Source organism: Pan paniscus, chromosome 4 (genome assembly GCF_029289425.2).
Source record: "Pan paniscus chromosome 4, NHGRI_mPanPan1-v2.0_pri, whole genome shotgun sequence".
NCBI lineage: Eukaryota > Metazoa > Chordata > Mammalia > Primates > Hominidae > Pan > Pan paniscus.
This window is the reverse complement of record NC_073253.2, coordinates 76,144,998-76,154,433: the sequence shown is the minus strand read 5'-3', so window position 1 is coordinate 76,154,433 and position 9,436 is coordinate 76,144,998. Positions and strand designations below refer to the sequence as shown.

The 9,436-nt window shown below is 34.0% G+C and overlaps 1 pseudogene; it reads right to left on the bottom strand.

Annotated features, from left to right (window-relative positions):
* Positions 1-1,687: 1,687 nt before the first annotated feature.
* LOC103785458 (beta-glucuronidase-like) overlaps positions 1,688-9,436 on the bottom strand; it is a 53,291-nt pseudogene continuing 45,542 nt past the window's right edge.

The window sequence follows — 9,436 nt, the reverse complement described above, 5'->3', positions numbered from 1 at the left end:
TGCATGTGTGTATATATATATGTATACGTGTAGGTTCTGTCTGAGAGAACCCAGCCTAATATATCATGCAGCATATTATCAGAATAAAATTTGATAATGTATGTACAATGCTGAACACAGCATCTGGTATTTAAAAACATATTCAGCATCGAGTTACTGTAACTGCTGTCATTGATGCCTCTTCTTCTAAAATGAGATGCCATCACTTGTAAAATTATTTTTAAAAGATATATTTTTAAATGAAGAAGTCTTTTTATATGTCAAATAATTTACTTTAGATGTTTAAAATAGTATAGCTCACAAAACATGTTGGCTTATAACAACTTCTACTGAGTATGTAAGAAAATGGTTTTGAAGTTCAATCTTTTTTTAAAAAAAAAGATGTATGAATGTATTCAAAATTTACATGAACACTCAGCTATGTATACTATAAATATTTTCCAAACTCCATGAGCTGATTAATTAAAACAGATCCTCTAGCCAGGAAGACAAGCATATGAATACAACAGTCTTTCTTTTATCAATTCTCCTGAAATATCTAGTATAGCACATAATAATTTTTATATATGAGTGAAGGTGGTTTCTATGTCCAATTAGCAATAATTGTGCCTCAGGTCATCTTCATTGACTATGATACTGCCACTCTGAAAAGCTGTCTACATCCAAATATTGATTTAATTTGGCAAAAAAACAGGCAGGCTTAGAAAGTGTTTTAGAACAGGACAATTAAATAATATAATATTTTCTATAATATTTCATTTTCTTATTTCTTCTCAAGATCTCACGACAATGATATAGTTGCCTTTTTATCTTAAGAAGTATAAATTTTACAAACATAAAAGGTATGTCTCCCTTCAATATTTCCTCTTAATGCTGGGTGCAAAATTGGTTCAGAAAGAAAATTGCTGACATTAAGCTAGGATGTGACTTGGCAACTGATTGCAACATATTTCTATAGGATGCTGTGGGATGTACCAAAAAAAGGATGTTTTAGACCCAGAGAGACTGTTGCTCTGTTCCCAGGGAAATGGAAATAAAACCAAAAAACAAAAAACTTAATCTTGAGCTCTAGTTCTTGACTTATATAGAACATGGAATAAAGAAAAAGGTTTCTGTTCATCTCTATACTTCAGTAAGTGGAGCAATATTATTGGCTTTGCATCATTTCATCAATTAAGGAAGGTCTTATAATAGCATACTTCAACTCTTTTAAATATTAGACAATGGGTTTATTCACAAAGTATTTTTTTTATAAACATGTTTTAGGCATAAAGTTTATTCATCCAAAATAAAGATTCCCATATTTCCATCTACTATGATTTTTCAATCATGCTTAGTATTAACCAATAATTTATACTCTACTACTGATACGTGCTAATTGAATTACACTTCTGATGATCATTTTTTTTTTCAAATGACATAGTGAGAGTTATGATCGGTTACTTGGGTTGTAAGGATTGAAAACATACCTAGATCATATAAATTTGTGAAGGTTTTGCCATCACAAGCATTATAGGGAATAATGAACATCAACTATCCTACAGCTAAACCTAATGAAGACCAAATTGCCTCCAAGGTCAAAACAATAGTTCTTTGTGCTCAAAAGTGGTTCACATAATTGATGCTGCATTGATGCTGTCTATAGAGATTCTAGTTTTCTCCACATTTTCTCTATTTTTCAATTTCCTTTCTTTTCACTGGGGTCTATTGGTCTTTAACAGAAGTAATGGCCTTTTGTAAATATATAATTTTCACGTTGTAAGCATTCTTTCCAAGCTAGCAGCCCATCATCACGTTTTGGCTAGTCCCAGTCTCTGCTCATAGAACGCTTGTCCACACTCTAAATTCTCTCCGTTCTCCATAGCCCCCACTCATCTAATTCCTATAGTCTTTTAACTCAAAGCCTTCAACTTATGTACAGCTTTCTCTGCCTCACGTTTCAAGCTTAATGCATCATCTTAATTCATCTTTCGACATCTATTTCTACTACATGCTGCTCTCTTTCTCTATCTTATATCTCCCAGAATATGTTTTATTTCAACAAATTGCTAATCTGTGCCTGGCATTGTTATTAGCAAAATGATAAGCCCTGCATGTAGCAAAGTTCCTGCCTTCACTGCATATGCATTAACAGCTCTGATTAGTCCACTTAAAAACCATTGTTCCTGTCATGCAGAACTCCATTGCCAAGCCACACAACACCCAGCCAGTAGGTTAGCAGCTCCGTGGAACAAGGTAAACATGTTGATTCAATTGACTTTGGGCAGAAGGGTAAGATTTTGTCTTCAGCTTTTCTCATGAGGAACATATACAACCCAAATGGAAAAACCCTGTATCCTCCTGCCAAAGCAAATAATTCGATAATAAATAATAGCTTCCACTAAAATACAATGAAGTGGTTACTTTGATAGGTAATCAAGTGTGTGTTGTTTTCCTTTAGTTTTCTTTTAAAAATGTATGTTAACCTTGTTTCAGTTTGGTTTTCCAGAGTATCCTGCATAAATGGACACAAACCACATTCACTTTGCTATGTGGATGGGGGAGATGCAAAAGGTGTCTTCAGTGCATGCCCAGATATTCCCACATGTTCAACCTTCCACTTAGCTCCCAATAAAACATGTTTCTTTCTTCACAACTAGGAGAGCTCTCCTTTTCATACCTCTGCAGTGACATGATGGCATACTAAATAGAGAAGTAAAAGGTTCATATGAAACTGTAATGTAAATATTATTCACATATTGAAATTCTGTAAACAGTATTAATATTTTTCCTGTGATACTTTTAAATTTTAATATTCTGTAAAGTATATTTTAAGCATTCACAATTTGGATTTATTCGTGATAAGAGTATATTTTACCTATAATAGATTGGGAAATATATACGTGTGTGTGTGCATGCGTGTGTGTGTGTGTGTGTGTGTATTAATATATTTTCCTTGAGACTAGTAGTGAAGGCAAAGTTCTGAAACTGAATTTGCCAAAATGGGATTAGATGTGTGAGGGATTTATTTGGATAAACACTTTTGCAAGGTGAGGTGGAGGAAGCAGGAATAGACACAGCCTTCAGCCACAATACTTGTAAACCTTATGAAGGAGGAAAGAAAATAAAAAAGGTTAGGCAAAATGAGTTTCAGATAGTAGCACAATACTTAACATATTTTGGCAGGCCAATGGAGAGTTATCAAGCCAAAGTTTTCCTCCATATTGAGCAGGAACAGCACCTCACTATGCTTTGTCATTGGCTGACAACAGCTGTGAGATGGGGATTTTGGACTATAGGTAGTGATGGATACAAAGATGAACCCCAGGAGCTGTCAGTCAACTGTGATAGTCACTAGGGGAGATATACATGAAGCAGTCTCATGACAGTTACAAGCCTTGACCTTTTATTTTATACTAAAGTAAAATATAACTTTATTATGAAGCCCATTGGGCCACCTAGTTACTATATACCAGTTGCTATGGTTTGAATGTGTCCCTCAAAATTCATGTGTTGGAAAATTAATCCCCAATGCAATAGTGGGAGGAGGTGAAAGCCTTTGGGAAATGATTATGTCATGATGGTGGCATCCTCATAAATGAATTAATGTCACTACAAAAAGGCTTGAAAGAGGGAGTTTGGTCCCTATTCCCACCTTCGGTTCCTTCCTTCATGAGAAGATACAGTATTTCTTTCCTCTGGCGGGTGCAGCAACAAAGTGCTCTCTTAGACGCAGACACTGAACTACAGGTGACTTCATCTTGGATTTCCAGCCTGCAGAACTGTGAAAAATCAATTTCTGTTCTTTATAAATGACCAGGTAGTAAATATTTTGTAATAGTAGCACAAACGAATTAACACAATTGTGAGGAAATTATTTCTGTAACATTTTACATAACAAAATTCAGCATTTTATAGGTTAGTCTGTGAAGTAGAGTTATTTCTTTATTTACTTGAAAGTTCTACTAATCTGCATGTCCCTGATAATTAAAGATGTTGAGCATATTTTTTAATGTACCTGTTGGCCATTTGCATATCTTCTTTGAAGAAATGTCTGTTCAAATCCTTTGCCCATTTTTTAATCAGATTATGCATGTTTTGCTATTAAATTGTAGGAATTTCTTATATATTTTGAAAATTAATCCATTATCAGATATATGGATTGCAAATATTTTCTCTCATTTTATAGATTGCCTTTTCGTTCCGTTGATTGTATCCTTAGCTGTGTAGAAGTTTGCTTGGTTTTTGTTTTTCTTGTTTGTTTTTAGTTTGATATAGTCCAACTTGCCTATTTTTTGTTTCTGTTTCCTGTGCTTTTGATGTCATATTCAAAAAGTCATTGCAAATAGTAATATCAAAATGATATTACCTCACTCTTGTTAGGATGTTGATTTTCAAAAAACCAAAAGATAAATGGTGAGGATGTAGGGAACTTGGAACCCCTGTACACTGTACATTGAGAATGTACAATGATACAGCAACTATGAAAACAGTATGGAGGTTCCTCCAAAAGCTAAAAATAATAGAATTACCATGCGATCCAGCACTCTTATTTCTAGATACATATCCAAAACAATTAAAATCAGGATCTTGTAGAGATATCAGCACTCCCACATTTATAGCATCATTTTTCACAATAGCCAATATATGGAAATGACCCATGTCTATGCCCATTGGCAGATGAATGGATAAAGAAATTGAGGTATATACATACAATAGAATATTTTTCAGTCTTAAGAAGAAAATCCTGCCATTGGTGACAATATTGATGAACCTAAGGGATCTTATGCTAAGTGAAATAAGCCAGTCACAAGAGGACAAATACTGCAGAATTCCACTTATACGAGGTATCTGTAATAGTCAAACTCACAGAGGCAGAGAAGACCACAGTAGTTTCCAAAGGCTCTGTTGTGGGGTAATGGGAAGTTTTTCAAGGAATATGAACTTTGTTGTGCAAGATAAATACATTTTAGAGAGCAGCTGTTCAATATAGTGCCGATAGTTTATACTATATTGTGCATGTCAAAATTTGTTGAGGCTGGGTCTCAAATTCAGTCTTCTCACCACACACATACACACATAAGGGGTTTAAAATAAATTTCGGGGCATCTTGGATATGTTTATGTGAATCATATCCAAGTGAGTGTGGTGACAGTATCGGGGGTGTTTGCATATGTTTAAACTCATTAAAGTATACAAGTTAAATATGTGCAGTTCTCTGTATATAAATTACCCTTCAAATAGCTGTTAATAAAGTGCTCTTTAATATCACTGAAAGTGCATTAACTGAAAATTCAAACTTCAGAAAATATATTAATGGTATGCAGTCATTAGTTGGTATAATTTCCTACGGTGATAACATCTCTCTCCTTAAATTCAGTACATAAGAATTGATACCAACTGCAGTTAAACAGTGTCCACCTTATTTTGTTATATTTTACACATCAATGTGTTCAAAAACCCAGAATTAAAATTTAAAGAAACTTAGAATATTTTCTCACTTATTGACAGAATTACAGATTCAATTTTTCTGATAGTTTATATTCAGCCATTGCTCCAACTATCCCAGAGATCGAGGGAGGTCTCAATAACTTATGAAGCATCATTATGTATTAGACATATGATGGTTAAAATGCCAGCTCTTCAATTTTTCCTTTATTTAAAATGGGTTCCAGGCACACCCTGCTGTGACAGCCCTTCCTTTGTAAAGAATAGAATCTGCCAACCTTATTCTCAAATTTTAAACCTAGAGCTGTATCCAAAAGCTACCTATAAAGTCATTTATTATGGGTTTTGCTTGACTCATTCTGAATACCACAGGGTAGTTTTAGAGTTTAGGGTTTCCACCAAGATATTTTCATTAAGCATATACTAAAATAGAGTTTTCTTACTAAATTTTTTTCAGCAAGTTTATAAATCTCAAGTGCAGAGCTTTCTGTAAGTTATTAATCAAAAATTAACATTGTGAATATATCTACAGTATAATATATATACATAAATATATTATATACTATAAATTCTGAATTCCTGAAATTAAATACTAGTTTTATTATTAAATGAATTGTCTAATTTCCCCTGGTAGGGACATTTGTATATTTCTAAACCAAACATTCCATTTTGTTATGTGTATCAGTTAAGATGACCTATACTATACTTCAGTAATAACTTTCACATCTAAAACCAATTCAGTCTCTATAATAAGTTTACAAGGAGACAGTCATTTAGGAAGACAGCTGATAAAAACTCTGTCACAACTCATGCTAATACAGCTCATAAGGGACCATGGGAAGGCCTTGTAAAAATTCCTTCTATTCAAATGACATTGGTCAAAACAAGTAAAGTGGTTTCATTTACCTTCAAGCAGGATAAAATACTGCCATCTTATTATTTGTATAGTATGAGAAAAACTAAAGTATTTGTGAGCAGCCTAATAGTTACATGATTGATAACATTTGCATTCACAATAGTGCCAGTAATAGAACCCAGAAGTATATTATTTTTCCTTTCAAACTACCCATAAATGTACCCATTGATTAATCATTGTGGGTATATTTATTCAACCAAGTATATAGCACATAATACTTCCATCTGGTTTGATATTTTCTATGTGTGCATCAGAATTTCATGAGATGTTGTCAAATGTTATAATAAAATTAATAAGCTCAAAGCCCATGCATGACATTTAATCTATTCCAAAAGAATGCCATTATGAAACTTAGGAAATATAGTAATCCCTCTTATCCATAGAGGATACATTCCAAGACCCCCAGTGGTTGCCTGAAACTGTAGGTAGTTCAAATCCTATATATACTGTACTATGTATTTTTTTTCTATACATACATAGCTATGGTAAAGTTTAATTTATAAATTAGGCATAGTAAGAAACTAACAACAATAAAAATGATAAAATAGAACATTTATAATGTACTGTAATAAAAGTAGATGAATGTGGTCTTTTACTCTCTCTCAAAATATCTTGTTATTAAACACTCACCTATTTTTAGACCTTAGTTGAATGCTGGTTAACTGAAACCAGGGAAAACAGCCATGTACCCGGGGTTGGGGGGGGCGCGGGGGGAACTAAACATGCTTTCTTTATTCTGAAGTTCTCAAAATCCTAATAATTGAGTAACTTTATTCTTTCCCTGTGTAACTCCAGGCAATTTATTGAACCTCTATGCACCTAAGATTCAGGGATGCAATGAGAATGATAAAACTGCTCTATCAGCTGATTTATGTGAGAATTAAATCAGCCAAAGCATGTAAATTCCTTAACTTGGTCCCACACAGAAAATTCTTTAATGTGTTAACCAATACTCTGTATGAAGTGAATGATATCATGTATATTATTTTGCAAACTCCTATTTTGCATATAGGTGCAGACATAGCTTCAGGTAAATACATGCAAACTAACTTATCTTTTAATATCTTAAAATTTTTCCATTATAAGGATACAAAAACTATTCTACCAATTACCTGTTGAAGAAACTCATGTTTAATTCCGGTTTATTTTGCCATCATAAACAATGCTGTGAAAGCATTCTTGTATATCGAGGATCACATATATGCCTTTACTTCTGTAGGACAGATTCTTTTTAAAAATATTTTAACTTTTATTTTAGGTTCAAGGGTGGACTTCTAATCTAGATGCTCAGACTAGCACATATGTATACTTTTGCACTATGAAAATATCAAGAATTTTTTTCTCCAAGTGTAGTAACTTACAGTTGCACTAAAGTATATAAGATTTTCCAGGTTCATTGAAATTCCCTAAGAAATACTATACACTCTTATGATAAAAAATATATGTATAAAACTTATATTAGATTTCCGCATGTATGAATTTAGTAAAGCAACTTTATAATTTTGCCAGAAGCCCAGCACAGTGCCTAGAATGTACAATTTCACAGTATATTTTAGTTAAAATATTATAATTATGCCAATTGAGGGATGTATAATATTAGTAATAAACACTGAAATTACAAATATACTACTTCTGATATTATCAGGCCTAACAAAAACAAACTTGGTTGAATGTTATAAAATCAGTTACACATAAAAACATTATTATTAGCTATTACCCACTACATATTTTTCAAAATTCTGTTGTTGATTTAACTCATTTGCTAGATTAATATAATCGTCTCATTCAAGACCATAAAATCAATTTCTCATTTGTTTTATTTTATCTATGACAAACACTTTAAACCAAAATTTGAAGTGAATGTATTATAAAATAACTAGTATAAAATAAAAGCTATTCAAAAGACATATACTTCTATTGTATGGATATGGAAAATGAGTAAGAATGAGTAAAATGAGTAAGAAAAACTTTTTGTGTTAGCCACTGGGATTTTTGGTTTGTGTATTACTTTAGCATATTATCTCATTTTGAATGCTATAGTTTAGGACACTAGTTTAAACTACTGAAGTTAAAATGTTCTCCTTATTTCAGAGGATAGAAGGATCTTACAGTGACAGACATCCATTAGTAAGAATTAATTTCTAGAGATAAAGTGAATTCAGTAACCAAAGTGTCAGTAGAGTCAGCATGGTCAAAATAGTCTACATGGGAAATGCTTGGTGGCTCTTAGTTGATCATGGAGTCTCTAGAACCAAAAGTTATGAATGCCAATTAAGTTTCGATTTGGCTTATATGATCTCAAATCTTCAGGTTTACAAAACATATCTTGAGCCACCACCCAGCTCTGTCACCCAGGCTGAAGTGCAGTGGCACCATCTCAGCTCACTGCAGCCTCCGCCTCCGAGGTTTAAGCGATTCTCATGCCTCAGCCTCCTGAGTAACTGGGACTACAGGTGCTCACCACCACGCAGGGATTTTTTTTCTATTTTTTTGTAGAGACACGGTTTCACCATGTTGGCCAGGCTGCTCTCGAACTCCTGACCTCATAATCTGCCCACCTCGGCCTCCCAAAGTGCTGGGATTACAGGCGTGAGCCACTGCGCCCGGCCCATTTTTTCTTTTCACCCACCTCGGCCTCCCAAAGTGCTGGGATTACAGGCGTGAGCCACTGCACTGAGCCTACAGCTCATTTCTTACCACATAAAGCCTTGCACCTTTCCACAAAACTGCCATCAGGGATGTCCCCAGAAACCATTCATCCCAGGTGCCACGCAGAGAAGAGTTTCTTGTTCTCCTTTTCCCTTTACCTCTTCCCTCTCACCTCATCATGTTCATTCATTCATCCCTTTTCCATTCTCATTTTTAAGCTTTAACCTTTCAAAAGCCTATCTTCCCCTATAAGTAATGTATTGTAACTCCCGCTATCACCATATCCTTCTCCAACCAACCAAACTGCCATCCTGAGTTTATGGAAAGTCCATAAACTAAGAAGAAATGGGAAACATTCATTGCTAACTTGGCAGCCCCTCATCCACCCTACGTGAGAGCACAGATCTTATTGTCTTTGAAGACCCTTTTTTTTTTTTTTTCTGA